Source organism: Protopterus annectens, chromosome 1.part1 (genome assembly GCF_019279795.1).
Source record: "Protopterus annectens isolate FY-2018-M chromosome 1.part1, PAN1.0, whole genome shotgun sequence".
Lineage (NCBI taxonomy): Eukaryota > Metazoa > Chordata > Ceratodontiformes > Protopteridae > Protopterus > Protopterus annectens.
Genome location: NC_056726.1, coordinates 1890354675 through 1890376824, shown reverse-complemented (window position 1 = coordinate 1890376824; position 22150 = coordinate 1890354675).

Sequence of the window (22150 nt, the reverse complement as noted above, 5' to 3'; positions counted from 1 at the left end):
TATTCATGCATTCTCCCATTAGGCTGGGCACGTTGGCCAGACTGTTAAAGAGTTACCTCAATGTTCAAACAGAGAAATCTTAAGTGGCTTTGCTGTAGATTTTTCCATAAAAATGGATGTCTGCCTTAGGGGGAAAAGATCGAGACTTTACACTCAGTGAATAGGCAGAAAGAGATAGTGAGAAGACTAATTAATAATGACATATCTGCAGAAATAATAGCTTGCCCAATTCATCTCTTTTAGAATGTCCCCATTGGGTTTAGTTCCAATAGAAAAAATAAGACGCATTTAGATTGATTCATCATCTAGCTTGTCCACAAAGTTCATCAATTAATGACAATAATATTAAAGATGTTATGGTTAATTATGCAAATTTAGATGATGCCATAAAGCTACTCAAGAGATTCCATAGTCATTGCTAGGTGAAGCTAGATATGAGGGCCAGCTTTCACTTGCCTTCAATTTGTGATAAAGTTTGGCTGCTGCTTGCATTCCCTTATAAGACCAATTTTACTTTCACATGGTGATATCCATGAGCTGCACAGTGGCGGATGCCAACTTTGAAAAAATTAGCACAGCTGTGCAGTAGTGTTGGCGGCAGAGAGCTCCTTAACATGCAGCAGTGTATTACCTCAATGCCTTTTTGGTTATTGGAATTGGGGCCCAGGGCATGAATGAGGGCATGGATGATGTCATTGAGCTATGTTGTGAAGTCAGGGTGCCCCTTGCTGAAGACAAGATTGAGGGTTCAGTCAAACCTTTAGTCTTTTTAAGTTTGGAAACTGGTGTGTTTTTTGTTAGTTTTTAAGTTGCTCCCAGGAAAATGAGATTGTGTAAGGGATGTTATCAAAGGTGTTTTAGCTGCTAAGATAGTCATAGTAAGAGAAGTCATGCATTCTGGACTTCTCAGGTTTGCCTGCAGGATAGTTGCTCTGGAGAGGACATTCACCAGCTCTGTGTCCCATCTGCTAAAATTTGAGAATCAAAAGCACCAAAGGGTAAAAAGTACTAACTGGGTTAAGAAGAGCTATGCATAAGGCATCACTTCATTTCAGAACACTATGGGATTTCATTATGGTAGGATGACTGACTCTTATTGCAAGCATTGTATATGTTCACTGAAACAGCTGTGAGTCTTGTGATGGGACTTATTTCCAAGATTGTTGGTTTTTGGCACCTTGGCTGACGTCCTGGACAGCAGAGTATATGAAAAACACTACAAATGAAAGCTAATGCCTACTATAGTAGAAGCAGTTATTTGGCAAGACCAATTCAACAACAAGAAAGTCATTTTTCATTCAGACAATCAAGCAGTGGTTCATATTTTAATAAAAAAGACATCTAGTTCCAGATGGGGTTAACCATTGTTGAGATTGCTAGTATTACTCAGTCTTCTGCTCAATCTATCATTTCCTGCCAGATATATACTGTATAACCTCTTGCATCTCCTAACTTTCTTTCTCTGTTAGTAACTTTTGTTTAAGCTAACCTCCTAAACCCTCAGCTCTACTACTATAGCCCTACTATAGCCCCCTTCTTTCTTTCCCCCCTCCCATTCTCCACACTATTTATCTCCCCCCACTTCCTATCAATGACTGTACATCTTCCTTCTTTTGAACGATTATCTTTTTGTTTTTACTCTTATATGTAGTAAATTTAGACCACTGCTATCAGTGTAACCCTTAATATTCATAATTTTTTCTTTTGCTTTTTCTTTTTATAATTAATTTCGTATTTGCGTTGTTATTTTTAATAGTTTTTGTCCTGTATGTTTATCTTTGCTTATATTTGCTGGGGCTCTTTCCCCTTGGGTCTCCACTAAAATGGGTTGCTTACTATCAATGCAATGCAAATAGTTAATAACCTTTTCTTTTTTTACATTTATTTTGTATTGTGATTGTTATTTAATATTTGTATATTGTCACTTTATCTTTACTTATGTTTGCTGGGGCTTTTCCCCTCGGATCTTTGCTGAAAATGGGTTTGTTTACAAACTCAGTTAGACTAACCCCATTAACAAATGTGAAAGACATAAATATATAAATAAATAAATATTCCCAGGAAATATAACAGTTTAGTTGATAGTCATTCTCACCTACAGATATCCAGATTTTGCAGTATGGCCCCAACATGTAGAAGAATCCTATTATCATACAACCAGTCTATTTGAAGTTTTGCAACATATACGTAAATAAGGTTTACGCTACCATATCATCTTCTCCTATGATTCAATAGCTCAAGATCAATATTCACATACATAATGTCATAAGGAAACTCACCAGAGGCTTTGAGCTCTTCACAGAGCCAAACCATTTCTCAAAGGCCTAGGTCATAAATTGCTTATCTCCTACCAGCAATCTTATATGCTGCCACAACTCTCACTAACTGACACAACAACCTCCTAGGAAAGCTTGAATAATGCTGCTATAAAATTGTCAAATTCACTACTTATTTGGTCTAACAGATACCTTCAGTGCTTTGCACTCTTAAAATTAAACTGGATTGAAATTTCAAACTGTCTTAAATTCCTTCAGCTAAAGCATGATCATTCAATAATTCATAACGCAGATGAATGCCATTCCCTGCATTCCCACTTCTGTGGTATAACTATTGTAGACCTCTCAACTCTAAAGATAAATTCCTGGCTCAACAAACTTATTGCCAGAGCTGATCAGAAGATGTTTGGTACTCTAATTACATCTCCAAGATGTAGAATACTATACCCAGCCCATTAGTAAAACAGACAATAAACTTAGCTTTAAGAGAAACCTCCATGTTCATCTCCTAAATGCCAGATTGTGTCAGTGCTCCATCCTAACTGGATTACTATTACCCATTCTACACTTTCTATTTACTTATTCCTCTCTCCTTTTAACATGACTTATGAAAAGTGTTCTCTAATTATATTTTCCCCTCATTATCTGAATTCCAATTTCTCTTTCGCCACAATTCTTTCTACCCCATCTACCTTTCTAATTATCAAAACATTACTACTTTAGAACCTATAACATTGTGAATACTTTGGAACACCCAGATGTTAAATTCCTTTTGCGATTTGCTGATAGATTTGTTTTGGAATATGTTTAACACATTGTAAAATGTTTTTATGTAAAATGAGTTTGTTTTTGTATGTCTAAATGTAACTTTGAAATATTTTACCTGGCATATATTTTGCCTAATTATCATCATGTTAGTTCAACTGTATTGCATTTGCAAATGTTGTATGTTAATGGAACTTTTCTTTTCTGGGCTCTGTTGAAAAAGGGACTTTCAAGGCTCATTTGGACAATCCCAGTAAACAAATATAATTAATAAATAAAATAAATAAATGTGTTCAATTTGAAGAAATGCTAGCATATAGCAAACTGATGAATTGTAGCTTTTAATAGACATAGGGCAGGATTCACGAATCCTCCGTGTAAGACTTAATAAGTCTTACACGGAGGCTGCAGTTGAACAGTATGACATCAGCGAGCCATGAATATTCATGAGGGCACGCTGACTCATCAGTAACTCTTACACAGACTGAGTATGAAAGCAGGGGCGTGTCCGACTGCTGAGCAGTCTAAATGGTCACGCCCCTACAAGTTGTTACAAAGCACAATGTCAGCACACAAGAACAAGGTCGCTCAAATGTACTTGCACCCAACAGCACACTCCCTTACACTGGAAACCCCAATCAAAGTTATAAAACGTAAAATATTAATTTTTTATTTTTAATCCACGATATAGCTGCCTGCATACATCTCAACCTCTTAGAATAAGAAATCTGGACAAAGCCATTAAAAAACTGGTACAAATAGGGACATGTTTTAAATATTGCTCTTACAAATTAGAAAGTTGATAGAATAACAGGTTGTGCATTAGTATACATGTTCTGTAGGATATGAAGTCTAAAACTCAAATGTCTGTCATTATTTTCTAACTTCAATCTTTAATAATTTGCCAGAAAGCCACAATTTTATGAAACATGGACCAAAAATATAAAGCAAAAATTTGGACATTCTGCGAAAATCTGTACAGTTGAGAGGTATGGCTGCCCGTATTTGCGCGTGTGTGTGCGGGTGTGCCCATTGCCTAACCACAGTTAGCAATTGTGACAGCGAATAGCATATAAGAACTAATTATTCAAATTCTACCAAGTAACAGTAGTATAATGGTAGAGCATTAGCCCAAATAGTAGGCATTCAAGGTTCAAGTCCCACCACTGCCCTTCTTATTTTTTTTATGTACCAAATCAGTATATGAAATAATACATGACATATATGATTAAAATATTATAAAAAGCAGTGAAATGGCTAATTCATTATTGAAGAAAATATATATTTTAAAGGCTCCAGATTTAAGCAGTGCTTTACCCAGCTAAATAGGGTTGCCCAATGTTTAGCAGCGCTTTATCCAGTGCAATGTGTATGTACGGACATGCGCGCTGCGCCAACCAGGGCACTGTAGGGACACATATCCTACACAAGGGTATCATACAGACAGATGCCTGTCATCTGATACATGCTGTATAGCAGTAAGCCGACTATGGCATAGTCATCCACATGTACTATACTTACTATCCCATCAGTACCACATAGGTGGTAGCCCTCAACATGTATGTTGGATACCAATGTGTACATACAGCCTCATGTTATGTCATGTGTCCCTTGGTATCCACATATCCATAGGTATTGTGGAGTTCCAAGGTGTGTCACATGAGACATTAGAGGCCCGGATGCATATCCACAAGGTGGTTGTACACCTATAAAGACTGTCTATTATTGTCAGTCGTTGTTGTGTATGAACATGTCTGACATATACCCCAGGCATATATCCTCAGTCACACTACTATTAAGTAACTGTCATGGGTGTGTGTGGCACAGATGACCCTGGCCACGGATCACGACAGTGGATGGCCCTGTCACATACATACATATGTGAACTACGATCTGAGAAACAGCGGCACAACCTGTCAATGGCAACAAATGTATTCATGTAGTATGCAGGCTTCACACCTATGTACTGATTAAGGGAACATGTACACATATATATTTGCCACGCAGATACCTGATGGGTGCAATGCACTTACTGTTGTAATCATAATATGTCATAACATAGTAAAAGCAAAACCCACACCACATTGTCCAAGAGTGACACACACAGAGTCAGCACTTATAGGATTAAACCCCTGCCTAAGTATGTTATGACACTAGAGAAAAATGCATTAGCACAATACACTATCTGCTTTACTGCGTGGCTTTTCTTCTCCATCTGTATTTCTAGGGTGGTGACATCATCAGTCTTTCCAAAGAGGAATATACATCTTTAGTGTGTTTTCCCAGTCTTCAAAAAGGCCACTCCTTTCAAACAGAATTGCACACACACACACACACACACACACACACACACACACACACACACACAGTGAGCATTCAAACCCCTATCTACATATGTTATACTACTACAGAGACATGCATTAACACGGCATGCTATATACTTTACTGGGCATTTGTCTACACCTGCTATACTTGTAGGATGCTGACATCACCAGACTTTCCAAAGAAGAATGTAACTCCTTCATTGTGTCTACAGTCTACAAAAAGGCCACTCCTCTCAAAGGATGTGACATACACACCCACATTCAGCATTTGCAGGTTTCAAACCCCTACCTAACTATGTTATGACATTACAAAGACAGGCATTAACATGGCGCGCTATATGCTTTACTGGGCATTTGTCTCCACCTGCTATACTTGTAGGATGCTGACATCACCAGACTTTCCAAAGAAGAATGTAGCTCCTTCATTGTGTCTATAATCAGGTCACTCCTCTCAAAGGATGTGACACACATATACACACGCACAGCATTTGCAGGTTTCAAACCTCTACCTAACTATGTTATGGTACTACAAAGATAGGTATTAACACGGTGCACTATATGCTTTATTGAGTGTTTCCTTTTCACCTGCCACATTTGTAGGTTGCAGATATCTTCTGACTGGTCATGGTAATGTCTGCAGTAATTGTAGGAATGAGCCATGTGTGTTGGAAGGTGTCCAATAGCTCTGTGTGAGTCAGCTGGACAGGTGTATGGGTGATTGTATGTTTGGCCATGGGATATCTTCTGTGTCCCTGCTACACAGATGGGCAATGGACTGTACATATATGGGCTATCTTGTGTGACCTACTTTTCACATGCACAGTATTCAACTTGGACATGTTGCACATGCCAGACACACTCTGTCTAGGTGTGTACATGCCCTAGGGCAGATAGCCTAGGATCAGACTCTGCACCTATGATAATGTTCAGGATTCACACCTGTTTATTGATGATACCCTTTGCAGGTGTTTATCGTCTTTGTTTCCCCATTTTCTATGAACAACTTAGGTATCTGCAGCAAAGATGTGATTATGACAGGGTTCGACTATATTGTATATGTGTCTGTTGTCATATAGCTGTGTGCACAGGCCAGATTGCTGGATAGTGTGTGGTTCCTGGGTTGACACCTGTAACTGCCTGATAGGTATGGACCATTGCTATACTCTGACATGGCCTATGTGTGTGAACATGCCCAGTGTAACCTTTCAGAATGTTGCTGACTGAGTTCCACTACCATAGTTGATTTATTCAACGTTTTACCTGTAGCTAAAAGGCTTGTAGTCTGCTCATCTGCAAAATAAAACACCCCTGCCAGTCTCAAACCCCAGACCTTGGACACACTAGACTGCATGAATTATTACTAAGCCACAGCAGATATAAAATAATTTGATGTTGTAATAAATATATCATTCCTTACAATGAAGGAATGTAAAGGAATAATAGAAAGGCCATTAGACAAAGCCTGTTCTGTGAATCCTTAACAGCCAGTGTTGTGGAATTGCATTACATGACAGTGATAAGAGAAGCAGTCATTCTAGCAAGCAATAACATTACAGAGGCACTTTACAAACCACACACAGTATCAGGGCACTACAAACACTATCATATCTGAGTGGGGCAGATGCCATAGCTCTTAAATATGTTCTATGCAAGTTCATGATTGTGCAATGTATGTTAGCTGTGTCACTCTCACTCCCTCTAGAAAGTATTGCCGTCATGTATAGAGGTGGGGTATTACACAATGAATACTGATATTAATAACAGTAGACACTGCTTGCAACTGCAGCCACTAACATTTTTTTTGTCAGTTAAGCTTTTTAAGTATTCACTTCTCTTAGTTAACTCCAGTGTTGCAGTGTCTCTTGACAGAAACATAATGGGCTGTTGTTTTCAGAGTTTTAAGTGCTGCGCTGAGCTGGGTTTGTGTACTGCCTGTGTGATTGCCTGATTCTGATTATTTCCACCTGCTAGCTCTGCTGACTTTCCCTGGTTAAATTCCTACTGTTTGTTGTGCTTCCTTTTCCATTTCCATTCCCTCAGGGGGGCGGACACAGTGTGCACCTTCTATTTCTTGACTTTAGCTAGGATACCTACTGACACACCTCTTCCAGTGATGAGCAACTGACAGCTAACACATGCCACTCTGCTCCAATGAGATTAGCTTTTTTCATACATACTCCCCTCATGATGTCACCTATATCCTACTCTGTTACTCCCCTTATCCTAGTCTTACACTCCACTGACTGTGGTCATTTGCTATGTAGACTTGGGATTCACTATCCTTACCCTCATTTGCATAGGATTGCCTACTAATGCTTGGTTACATCTCTTAGACTGGGTTCCCCCCTTAGCAACCCCTACTCGGTAGCCATGTTGTCTTCAGCCTGCCATTGCCTTGCATTGTACATTACAAATTCACATAAAATCCACATTTGTGGATTTTTATTATTAGTTTTCTGGTTTTTAGAGCACAGCCCTTTAGTGCAGCGCTGTGCTACGCTTAAACATCGGAAATCGGACAAAAAAAAAAAATTATTTTTTTTTTCATTTTGCATCAGGAAACATTGCCAATGGCCATATATTTGGCCATTGGCATGCTTCCTCTACTGGATGCAACCTTTATTTCGAGCTGTCACGGCTCCGTTTTGCTATTTGCAGAATGGTACTCAGTTGTCAACTGAGTACATTTCTGCAGATAACACTACTCTTACTCAGACAGGTTCGGGTTTCCTGAATCTAAAATCTATCTCATTTGCATGCCTTTCAGCTGCAATTGAGGTAATTTGCATGTCCCGGCCCTGTCCATGTAATAGATGTGTTAGGAGCTCTCTTGCACACCCCTGCAGGCTGTTCCTGGATCACTCGTCGGACATGATGGCTGCATGGAGTCTTACTCTACTCTTAGACTCTGTGCAAGCCATCGTGAATCCAGCCCATAGTATTTTAGCTACTAGTCTGTTAAACAACATTATAGTATTGCAATCATAGCACAAAAAGTGTATGCATATGCTGTTACAACATTTCTAGATAAGTATAGTAATGCTGCTTATTGAAAATGATTGAGTTATGTAAAAATATAATCAATTAAGCTATAAAAGAATTTACATGCTATCCGAAGGATATGTATAACATATAATACAGTGCAGGCTGTTTTGAGCTAGGTTTCTATATTGCTTTGATAAAATGTTAATAGTCAGTACTTTTATTTACCTAGAGAGATCATAATTAAATATAATTACTAAGAGGTATGTTGATAATATTGTTATAGTTTGGGAAATGCATAAATCTCATAAGAAGCAGTTAGAGTCATTTACATGGGACACAGTTCAGATAAGATGCTTAAAACAGAGATCCATGTGAACTCAGAAAGAGTAACCCTGAAAATTAAAGCACAGGCAAAATTATTTAACCATTTTGAACCATTCATCAATATATTCCGCTGAACATGCTTAGTTTACTCTACATGTTTAATTAATTTAAATCTACATGAATTTAAGTTAACAAGGTTAACAGACACAAGGATATGAACTGTTATTATTAATATAAAGTCAACTATTACGTTGATTTGAAATGTTATTTTTCAGCTATTTTTTAATATGAATGACCAAAGTCAGTGTTTTCATTTATATGTGAAATGGCATTTAAAGTTGTCAGTAAATGTAGTAAACATCTATACAGACAAACATGTATAAGTGACCCTGGACCTAATAGGTTTGGATCTTTTCTGGGATTCATAAAAGTTACAACTAAGTGTACAGCAAGCATACACTTAGTATAACCTTTCTGAGTGAATAGTCAGTACAAGCAATATGGTAGGAATGTTCTTGAATACAGAAAATATACACTAAGTGTACATTTAGTGGTAACCTGAAAATAGATCTAAATCTGTAATAAAAAAAAATGAAAACAGGAAAAATGTATTAAAGTGCACTTCTATTTATAAAATGCTTAATAAGAATTTTATAATATGGGCACATTTTTATATTAAATTGTTTTTCGTTACTCCCTATAACCTGAAATTAACTGAGTACGTGAAGTGCACATGATTAGTATAGTATGCGGATCCTCTCTACAAGTGCTAAATTTCAAACAAATTATCCTTGTCATTGCCTGCACTCCTTTCACCAGATGGCAAACTACTTTTGATTCTGAAGGTAAAACCAAATAAGGGGCTATATGTAGTACAACCAGACTTCACATTAAATATATCAACATGATCATACTTAGAAACTGCAAAACAAAAATAAGTTGGCCACCAATGCAAAACGAGCAGTGTCTCACCCCTTCAAAGATGTGCAACAAAATAAATGAGCTAGTAATACAACGCAGCCATTAAGTAAAAAGAGTTTGCCTTTCTGAGACGAATTGTGATGGGGGGGAGATGAATGATACAATCTGTAAATATCAAATCAGGAGTGAAATAAGAGGAGAAAATGATGCAGTTCCAATGCTGTTTTGGACTAAACTATAAACAACATACTGATAATATTATCGAGAAAGCTTATTTTAAACATGCATCTAAAGCTAGCAAATTTCCTCAAATATAGGAATTTCAGAAATCTAACATACAGCTTGTTCAGCACTAGTGAACTAAGTTGTATTTCGAAGTCAGTTATAGATATGTTATTATTTAAAATGAATATGCCATTCTGCCTTACCACACAACAGCTAGCAACACTACATTTTCACTTGATGACCTACCAAGGAATCAGAACAACTATCACTAAAAGTGCTGCATGGGTTCTTGCACTGCGTAATAGCACAATGGTGATAATGTGTGATTCTGAGACAGGATAATGACACACTGGACAATAAGTCATTAGTGGCTCCTTATCATGTCCCCTAATAAAACACTATGCTGTTAGACCTAATTGCCCAAGTGTGCAGCTGAGCAGTTAATGAAATGTGGTGGAACAGAAACCTTCTAAAATGCACATACACACACACACACACACACACACACACACACACCCAAGTACACACGCACGCACACACACACACACACACACACACACACACACACACACACACACACACACATACACACACATACACACACACACACTTACCTGCAGTGGTGCTAGCAGTGCCAGTACTTCCATTGAAGTGAATGGTTATGCAATATCAAAAGAAGGAATTCAATTGTTTCACTTTGTGCCCCAAGAAGTTTAACAGAGCTATGCTTTGTATTGTTTTTCTTGCTATTCAGATGCTTTTGAGTGTTCCAGGAAAGAGCATGTGGCTAACTAGCATTAGTTGTGGCCCCTAGATTGCTATATTTATATGTGACTTTGCCAGCAAGACTGCCATCTATGCTATTAGACAATGTCGTCATACTATTGTTGCAGAATAGATCTCTAGGTTTCTGAATTGCTCTGACATAATGCACTGGGAATACCTGCAAAGATAAGGTTAGTGAAGTGTTTTATACCTTTCTGAATTTAAGGGTGAAGTGTGACTCTTTCAGGAATGGATCATAATTAAAATTAGCAGGTGTTATTCATCTACAAACCTGCTCATCCTAAGTGGGGAAGCCCTTGCTTGAAAGCCAAACAAATTATATGGTTAAAGACAGAGATGTCACTGATTACTGCAACACCCCAATAATGGATCACCGTGGTCATGAGCAGGCATGTGGTATATGTATGCATGCATGACCTATGTAGAAAATCTACTTTTGAAGCTAATCAAAGTTTCCCATTAAAGGCTGGTCTTTTAAGTTGCTGCATTTTGCCAGTTATCATTGACCATTTTGGGTTAGTAAGTCTGTGTTTCCTAAGTTAAAAAGTACCTTTCTTGGAAGCTAAATAAATCATTATATAGTCCTATAATCTGAGGAAGCATAAAACTGTTGAGTCCCAAGACCATTTACACCTTGCCAATACCCAACTTTATGCTGTATACAATCATCTGAAAATGGTCACATCTGTTCAGTTCCGGAGTAACTTTATGGGTACTCATTCAATCACTCAGGGTAATAAGAAAGATGCTATGGTGTCATTTTATTTAACTTCCTTGGGAAGTCTGCACCAGAGATGGGGCAGGTATAAGGTAATGCATTTTTTCTTTCCAACATATTCTGGGATGGATACATGGACTGCTAATGTCCACACTGCTAGTGTGTGTGTGTGTGTGTGTGTGTGTGTGTGTGTGTGTGTGTGTGTGTGTGTGTGTGTGTGTGTGTGTGCACCATTTTGTATTCATTAAATGGCTCTACAATGTGTAGAGCCAACAAACAAAGGTAAAATCAGAATATGCAAATGAAAGCATAATCAGCTGAATTACATGCTAATTAACCAATCCAAGATGACAGAGCCATTCAGGAAGTTATAAAGAAACCATGTTGTGATGGTGTTGCCCTTTGCCATGAACACCAAAACCTACTGGAATACATCCACCATCGCACATAGAAAAAAAGGCAATGCTGGGGGCTGCTGCAGCTCTCCATGTGTATATGCAACAAGCTGAAATCTATGCTACTGATGCTGCTGACAGACCTTGTCCAAGGACAAAAAGGATGTTCAGACCCTATTTAACATATCATGGACTGCATGGTATTGAAATCCTAGAGTGATACAGGGTTGATAGGGGAACACTACAGGAATTCTGCAGCATTTTCTGCCCCCATCTCAAACACAGGGGAAATCAAGGAGAACCTATACCAGTGGAAACTATGATATGTGTAGAATTAAGGGTATTAGCTACTTCTACATTCCAGAGACCTGCAGGGGATATACTGGGGTATCACAGGCCTCTGCCACAGGAATATTGCTCAATGTCTTAATGCAGTGATAGAACATACAAGGGCACTTCCCTGAAGTTTTGGGAGCCATGGACTCCACTCACATGGAAATAAAATTCTCACATGGTGAACAGGGAAGGACATACATCAACAGAAAGAGGTGTCACTGCAGTGCTTGAGAAGAGGTTCAACTGCCGTGCCCAAGGGATCATCCTCAGTGTGTGTGTGTGTGTGTGTGTGTGTGTGTGTGTGTGTGTGTGTGTGTGTGTGTGTGTGTGTGTGTGTGTGTGTGTGTGTGTGTGTGTGTGTGTGTTTGTGTGTCTGTGTGTCTGTGCAGGCAACCCAGACAGTTCCCATGAATCACTCATGTGGCCCACCTCATATTTTTTCACAAGGTTTGGTAGGGGTGATGTTCCACAAGGCCAGGCCATCTAATGGGTTTTGCTGGTTATGCAATGGAATCATGGATCATGACACGCATCATAAATGCGCACGCACACACACACAAACACACACACACACAAACACACACACACACACACACACACACACACACACACACACACACACACAAGAAGGATACATTGATGTGCACACTCAAACTAGAAATATAATAGCCCATGTGTTTGGCATGCTGAAATGCACTTCCACTGTCTAGACATATCAGGAGGTGCCCTGCAGTTTGACCTAGGCACCTGTGCAGAAATTTTCACAGTCTGTGCCATGTTGCACAATATCATCCTGTGGAACAGCTGCAACAAGGAGAGAAAGAGCCAAGACCCCACATTCTTAGACCACAGATAGGGCCAGCACCTCCAGCACATACAGACAAGGATTCTATGGAATACCTCCACTTGCAGAGGAAGCTGGCAGACACAGACACACATAATACAACCTTGCCCTGGCTAAGAGGCGAATGATACCATACACACACTCACCAATGAAGGAATATACATAACAACCTAAGCACACACAGATATTAACGGGGATGTCATCTGATATCCAGAAACTGTACTTACCCATGTAATATCTGTGTACAGATAAAATCAGAGAGAGACAGCCCCAAAGTTCATGATTTGTAACTGCAGTAATGTCAAGATAAGTACAGAACCTTTATTATGCAAACAACTGTGTAAGAAGATAAACTTTCTGGATATGTCCAGTAATAAATGTGCTCAATCAGAACCTGTATGTGGTATTCAACAATGACATTCTTGGCTTATAGGAGTGATATCTGCAATATATAGGCATGCATTGTGCATAAGCACAATCACAATCTGTGCTAGCACTATGTCTTGCCATGTTGGACAGGTATTAGCTGTGCATAGGATTGCTGTCAGTTCAGGGTCATTCCTCCCAACTATGTGAACTGCCATTGTTAGGAATTGCATGTCACTTTCACATCATCAGTTTGAAATGGGGGTGTGACCAGAATGTGACTGCTGTCTGCAGGAAAAGCTCTCTTGACAACTGCATCCAGGACCACGATTCTATGGCCTACCATGTCTGGATTTGGACACCTCAATCACTTATGGAGTAGTGAAAGTAGTGCCACTGCAGGACCTGACTCTGTAACAGCCACATTGGCTAACACATGAGGATGTTGTGACTCTATGGACACATGGATGCCAACCCTTCCCCAGCAAATGTTATTTCACATAAACTGCATGATCCAGTGTGTCACCCACACAATAAAGGTAGTCATGCACGTCAGTATATGCCATGTTTAGGAATCTTAGAATCTCTTCCAAGGCCCTGGTGGAATGTGCCTATGCCTTCATAATAGCCATATACATACATTGGGTGGCTCATAATGACAACTGCATCAAGATGAGGGTGGACAGTATGCCTCATGCAAGCACCTCTAGCAACCATCCTGTGTGATGCCAGACACTCACAATGACAATGAACTGACTCAACCAGCTTTGCAACAGGATTAACCACATTACCCCGATCAACCATATCACCTTCAACCTGTTCCATATCTGACTGCTCAATGGAATGGGTATGCATAGGCATACTAACTGCATCCAAATAGGGCCAGTGGATGTGTAAGCCACAACCCCAGTGTCAGACAGACCTTCTGCACCCCATGACTGTGTCTCTATATCACTACCATCATCATCAGTGGCTACCAATACTCCGGAATCAGGTGCACCCATCCTCATCATGAACAATTGAACATGCAATGCTCATTTTGTACTACACCCAATCTAAGGGAGCAACCCCCCCAAAAAAAGAAATATTAATACATTAGCATTACATCCAGTCTTTTAATATTTCTGTAATAAAGACAGCAGTTGTGTAAATGACCGCTGGATGACAGCATTATCAATAACTAGACAAAAATTCAAAGTCCAACTGCCCAGACAATTTCTTTTGGTCTCTCCATTGAGAAGCCAAAAACATCCATTAGCTACAAATGCACAACCCCTTGGAGTTGATAATAAACACAATACAGTTATCTCCAGTAACTGGTGAAATTCCAGGAACAAATGCTAACACAATACTGTGATATAGCCATACTAACTAGGAGAGCACAGCAAGAACTGACATATGTGCAGTATACCAGCTGTGAATGAAGAAAACTACATACATATAATTCTTTTTTAATTGCATATTGAAATACATTCAAAATATGAACATGTAAGCAATTTATGAAGAGGACAAACATACCTTACAAAATGGTGCAGCAATTTGTAGAACAATCGCCTCTAAGTAACTAGCAGTAAGAGTCTGTCTCTGTCCAATCAGTCTCATCCTTCTTCCACTTCCATAGCTACACCACTACCTTTATATAGTGTAGATTCAACCCTCTAAACACTGTGAATTAATTAGCATTCCTGAATACCAAAAAAAATCACTTGATGGAGGGGATGTAAACATGGTGTAAGTAGATGCACAACTGCAAGCACATGCCCTAGTACTGCAGGAAAGAGCAATGACAATAGCTAGCTGCAAGTGGCTTGCAAGTGTTACTGATTGACGACAACAGCAAGCAATACTGAACATACTCTTTTCTCTGAAGTGTGTGTATCATGCAGAGTATACTTAAAATAAAACATGTAAGCACTTAGAGAGATATAAAAACAAACATAACAACACTGATATTCTTGTACTAAGTACACACTGTCTATCCTGTGCCTAAAATCTGCCTGAAATGCTGATCAGCTATATTAAACATTGAAATAAAAGATGCAAATAAATGTCCAAGACATTTCTGTAGTTAAGCTGAGAAGGGACGAAGATGCTCAGAAAATAAAGAGAAGAAATAGCTGGCACTGCTGGCAACCTTACATTAATATGGTATGGACTGTTATTAGCATAAAGTATGGGTCAGTGTAACATTCTTCTAAATATGTTCAAACAAATGAGAAAGGAATGTTTTCTGATCCTGTGTTAATGGAAAAGACAGATAAGAAACAAAACCAAGTGTGTGCTCTTATTCCACTGAACTGAAGGTTCAAATCCAGATAGTGTACTGTCTGACAGAGTTAATGGATATTTTCTGAGCATACCATCAGGATGTAGCACACACAGATTCAGGGAACTTCAAAGTCCTTCATTTTCATTATTATTCCCTGACATTTCTTACTACTAACAATTTTTCTTTATATTTTGTGTTTCTCATCTTTGCACATTTTGGCAAGGAGCAATTTGGTCCTGCATTGTTTTGAATTAGTGAATGAGAGTCCATCGCCCAAAGTATGAACTGAGAAATTTAATTTGGCAGTCCATCAGAAGTGCATATTACATTGGCACAGGTACACTTTGCTACAACATTCTGAGCAGCAGTAGGAAAAGAAATTCTAAATCACATGTAAGTATAATTGCAGAACGGGTTAAACAAAATGATTTTAAAGAAACAGGAAAGAGGATATAGGGTCTGAATCCAACTTGAAATCACATGCTGCTTGGAATGTTTGCAGCAGAGGTGAAAATGCAGCTCACATTTTGTTGTGTGGAATATAAATTGTTAAACATGTTTGTTTATTTATTTAGTCGTTTATTTATTTACTCATTTATTTTGCCTGCATAATTTCCTCACTGCTTAGCAGTACACAAACAGGGCTCACAATTGAATGAAAGAGTGAGAATTTAATTTCTGTTATCTTCATTAGATTTGTCAGTGCTGCATTGTATTACAGATGAGTTAGTGATATGTTCACGATGTGTACCTCTTTCTGTTGCAGAAGCTGTAAATACAGTCACTTTGTACCCATTACAGAGTTGTTCAGGGGTTCAAATCCATACTGTGTGAAGGGAATGCAGAAATATGTATGACTTACTTTCATCAGAACTGCATATGCTTTTTTTTCTGTTTCTTGCCTTGCTTACTTGCTCTCTGCTGAGCAGCATGCAATCAAGCTTACCTGCTTAAGGAAAAAAGTGAAAAATTTTATTTGGGCTACCTTCTGTAGTGCAAACAGGCTTAACGGTGATGTGTGGATGTCAGGACTCTGGACAGCACTAAGTGAAGAACATTCACCTGGTGTGTAACAGTTTCTGTCTCTGTAGCACAAGGTGTAAATGTACCCAATTTAGAGATAGAGTACATGTGATCCAGCATTCAAGTCCGGATAACACTTATTTTTACAAACTGTGTCAGAATGCAATTTCTAATAGAACTTTGATTAGGAAGGTAACACTGTATATGAATGGCTATCATAATTATGCTCATTGCAAGAAATATCTCATTAATACTTTGGTTAATAAATGATTTCTAAGTATGATAGCTCATAAATGATGTAGCTGTGTGCGTGTGTACTAGTTTAAGCAGGATAATTATGATAAAAAAATTAAAAATGCACTTGCATATCTACAATGGTCAGAACACTTAAGTTAAAATCATCTCTCATCACATAACCAAACTCCATGTTTAGGACAGTATGTGTAGTGAAATGTGTATGTATCATACCCCAACCTGTACTAATCAGCTTATGAAAGTCTATCCATCTGACATGCATTTACAAATAGAAATGCTGCCTCTTTCATGGAAATGAATTTCTCAGGACTTCCTAAATTTAGACATATGCAGGCCTATCTGAAGTATATCTCCATTCATATTGAGTGCAGTTCATCTGTAATGAAGATGTTTGAAAAGAAGGTCTCCTGTAGCACTGATAAATAATCACCTTTCCCAAAATTGTAGCATTAATTTTAGGTTAGGTTTGATTCCCACATTTGTCGACTTTCTTTTTATAGTGTATAATTCCTGCCGGTTATGTGCCAGGTCATCTTATTTAACCATCAAGGATAATAAGCCATTAAGCATGTCAGTCATGGCCATCTGAAAAGGTCTGAATAGGTTGTGAATCACATATGGCAATTCCACTGCCATGTTTCAAACCATCATTGCTGTTTGATAAAATACCTTCCTGTTTGTTTGCCAATGCCTCTCTGTTCTTTCCATTGTAGAAATGCAGTGGGCATGGTTTTGAATGTTAGTACAGTGGCAGTTAAATGCCAGATTGGAATGTGGCATCAGTTCAGATACAGCATTGCTACTTAACTTCTGCAGGCATGGCTGGTGTGGGTGATGATTGTGCTGAATTTAAAGCACACAGCTGGGGTATTGAGGTGTCTAGAATTTTTGTGGCACTCATTCCGAAGCACTACAGTCATAGTCTGCTGCACAAGGACTCTACTGGGTCTTAGTATAGAATGAGGCTTGGAAAAGATTAGCCAAGGCGGACTCTAGTTTAAATGACATCCCACACACTGGAGAGAATTGTTTTCACCACTATAGTGACCTGAAACAGCACAAGAAATACTTCCTTTGCAAATGGGAGGATGAGTTTAGAACTGCTGATATATCTCACTTTTGTAAGTATAAAACAGTGTAAGAAACTTCTCTGTGTGGAAGATATTCAGTCCATATATTTCTAGTTAATCACTGTATATTAATCAGATCAGACAATAATAGTAGAAGTAGCGAACGTAAACTTGTCAAGTCAAAAAGTAATAGAAAATATATAATTCTACAGTATTACTAAGTATTCAAAAGTAATCCAAGCAAGGCAGGCAGTCTGTTTCCAGTCGAAAATCCTTTATTAAGTACACAGACAAGCGATCCAAGTAAAACAAAAATAGAGTAATAATTTCCTCACAAGCTTTCTAAATATATATATACTTTTTATCAGGCATGGGAGTGGTTTACTGTGCTGTAAAACAAAGTGTTATTGGTACACATGTTAAATTCACATCCCTTCCCCATCAGTGTGACATTCGAGCTGGTCCTGCCCTACCTAGTAGCTGTCATAATAATATATAGCCCTAATGTACTTTAATGGTACATCTTATTTAACCAAATTATTAAGTCTGTGATTTTATACAAGGCAATATACTACATGGCTGGAAATATATCAACTTTAGTTCATTTTGCGATCAAAAATTATATATAAATATATACATATACATTTTGCATGTAAAAATCAGTTTCTATTTTCATAACCTATTGTTAACAAAGATCGCTTTCGTCCTTCTAGACTTCTTCAGGTCTGTGTACAAGAACCCTAAAAACCTATATAATTGTATAATGAGTTACTATTGTTATTACCATCATTTTGAATAAAGTGGAAAAAAGAGAACCAGAAAAAAGTAAAAAAATATATGTATGATGATGGAAACAAAATATACACTTAAATGTCAAATGATTTAAAATGGTATTTAAAACCAATTTGTAGAAAAAAATAAAATAAAATACACTTAACCCCCGGATTCATGAAGCTCGGCGCAAGGCCGGTGTAAGGCCTGCACCAAATGGTGTAGTAGCGCCATATGTATATTAATGAAGGTGCGCAGCTACCACATCCATGTGCAAAGGACTCGTGCGCGAGTGCATGGGGCATTACTAAGCTGCGCCCGGAGGCATGACAATGTCGGCTGGCGATGAGCAACCTAAACTGCTGAATATTATAGCCTGCCTGCAATAGTAATCGCACCTATCAGTGTCCGTGGATAATGAAACGTATGCAAAGCATGCAAGACAGTTCCCGGCCACACAAAATGGAGAACAAAACAGAAATGCACGCAACATAATATGAGTTTCCGTCCATGGAACAAATGACATTTAAAATCGTGTGTCTGTAATGTACTGCACTGTCAGAAGTTATACCAAGTGGAAGTGAAGCGCATCATGTCAGCGTGCCGCCAATACACACGTCTAGCCCCATGGGTATGGTCACCAGCAGTCCCACAGTGGTAGTGATAGTACACAGCAGGGCAGTTGTGGCTATATAACAACCGTAAAGAAACCTGACAGTCCATATTGTATACCAAACACACACAAACATATGTATATTAAAATGTGCTATACACATGAACAGGAACGTAAACGTCACATACACATAGGATGCTATATGCGGAACCGGGATATCCAAAAGTAGAACCCATGCATGCAAATGCAATACGCAACAACCCCTGTGTAGCACATAACCCGCACCCATGTCCGAATGTCCACCAAATCCAGCTACCAGCCTTGCGCATCCGTACACCTACACATAGCGGGTATTCCCCATATGTAGTAGGAAGTATCGTCCTAGGCAGTGTCCGGATCGCAAATATGTATCCCACGTTTGTAAACATCCCATCACAGGTACGTAAATCCAAATGCCCACGCATTAATGTTACGGCAAAATGTGTGTACATCCCGCGTGGGATAAGTAACCTGTTGAAGCCTCAGAGTTGTTTACACGCCACGGTGTCCATTACTGTACACATCTGGACAAAACATGTATGTGTAGTCACGGTACTGTTCAGTATCTATACAGACATGCAATTCATACTACGCAGGATGGAACAGCTGTCCACCATGCAGGTCACCCCACTAGGGTTGCCACCTGTTCAGATGGCCAAGGTGGGACATCCCTTGTAGAAATGTGAGAATTTGCAGGATAAAACATACCCCCGCCCTGTGCAAAGTACAGAATTACACGTGTATGCCAAGATAAAAGCTAATGCCATAGCATTTGAATAGCTTATGCTATCCCAAATAATAGTTATGTGTACCAGATACAAAATACCTGTATCATGCAACTAGTACAGAAATGAAGAAATATATTATTGTCTTAAAATCACAGGACATTTGCCATGTCTTAGGTGTTGTCGCAGGACACAACTGTCCAAAGTGGGACCTCCCCTCTCAAAGAGGAACAAGTGGTAACCCTACTCCCCACTGAATTATCGACAGTATATATTCAACTCAATCACATACCGACACCACCTCGCAACCTATTACAGCAACAAAACCTGGACAAAGCCTAAAAGGATGGGTGGACAAATAGGGACAGATGTAATTACTGCTCTCACAAGCTTTGAAAGTTCAAGGAATAATAGTATGTACATAAGCAGGAAATGTTGTGAAGGATGTGGGGTAGTCCCCAGTATTACAGAGGTCCATACATATATACTGTAACAAGCCATCACATATGTTGACTGTACTACTGCATACCCGTAGTTAATTCATAGTTAAGTCATGTGCAAAATAATAACCCTTGTAAGAATGAATACAGGAAATAGTCAAATGTGAATGGGAACACCACTCACCGTGGATTATGTATCGTAACCGCCCCCACCCATATTATGTATTGCCAACATCATAAGCTGCTGATAGGTGCCCAAACACCTGTGTCTGTAAACACAGATTAAATGTTTAAAATGGACAAACCCTGTCCATGTGCTTTGTCTGACATTTGAACACGGTCAGGGCAGTTCCGTTCACCAGGCAGACAAGCCTAAACCCAGATCACCACATGAACACCCTGACAATTAAAGACCTGTATGTGTCAGGACTATAAGCCTTTGGGTTCTGAATATCCCTGCAGTGATGAAATATGCAGCGTGGGTCTAGAGCAGTAGGGAATAGGGAATGTGTAACATGTAGTACCGCATTTTTCCCAGCAGGAGAATGGATGCCTGTGACTTAAGTGAAGCGGTGAGGCATATGTTAATGTTGCTATGTACTATGGGTATGCATATAAATGAGTCAGAACACCAAACGTATAGTGGTTACAGCATCCAGCCAACGTGAATGCAGTCCCGGTTGAACAACGACTACAGCACATATAATGTGAAAGTGTAATGAATGCGTCTGTGCTGTACAGACAGTCAAATATGTAAAGGTGAACGTGTGTTTCGCAAACGTCCGTTAACTGTATTACAGATAATTACTGGTACTGTCACAAGTAATAAAGCCCACGTAAGCACAAAGACTTAGTAAACATATGTAACCCACAATAAGGATATGCATGCACGCCTGGGCGTAACCCACAATAAGGAAATGCAAGTGCGCCTGTGCGTGTGTGATCCGCTCACAGCATAGTAAATGAATGCTGTTTCCCCCATGTTAGTTATACATGGCTCAAACCTGTTAACCTCATAAAGTATGAAACCGGACAAAGCCATGCAAACTACCGGTACAAATAGGGACCAACACCAGATATGTGCCAGAACAAACATAGGAAGTGGATAGAATAACAGGTGTGTCAGTAGCATAGATTCTCTGAAGGGTATGCAGTCATAACCTGAACTGCTTGCCAGAAATCCCCACTGTAAGTCTCAAATGAAATGCCACGACATTGCCAGATAGACACAGGTTTATTTAAAATAAAGGGGCAAGCAGCTGTGCACTCTGCGACAATCTATATAGTGGAAAGGTATGGTATGGATATAGATATATGTGTATACACATAATCCACAGACGTAAACCAAAGCAAGTTATGAAATGAGGATTGTACATGTATATATGTATACACAACAGACATATGTCCCGTAGATATGACATATGTACATAAATAGGCGACATTATATCTAATATGGGTAGACAAACAGACATGCAGGAAAGGTGAATAAACCGCAGCATTCCAAACCATTGGCTAGAAAGTGACAGTCCAGCAAGTTCTACACTTTAAACATGCAGATAGGTGTCCATTGCAGGACTCCAAAAATTGAATCTTACGTAGTGTCAACCGACATTGATGCAAAAGAAGTGACTGCAGCAAATACGAAATAGCTGTACATGCAACAGTATCAGGTGCAAGGGT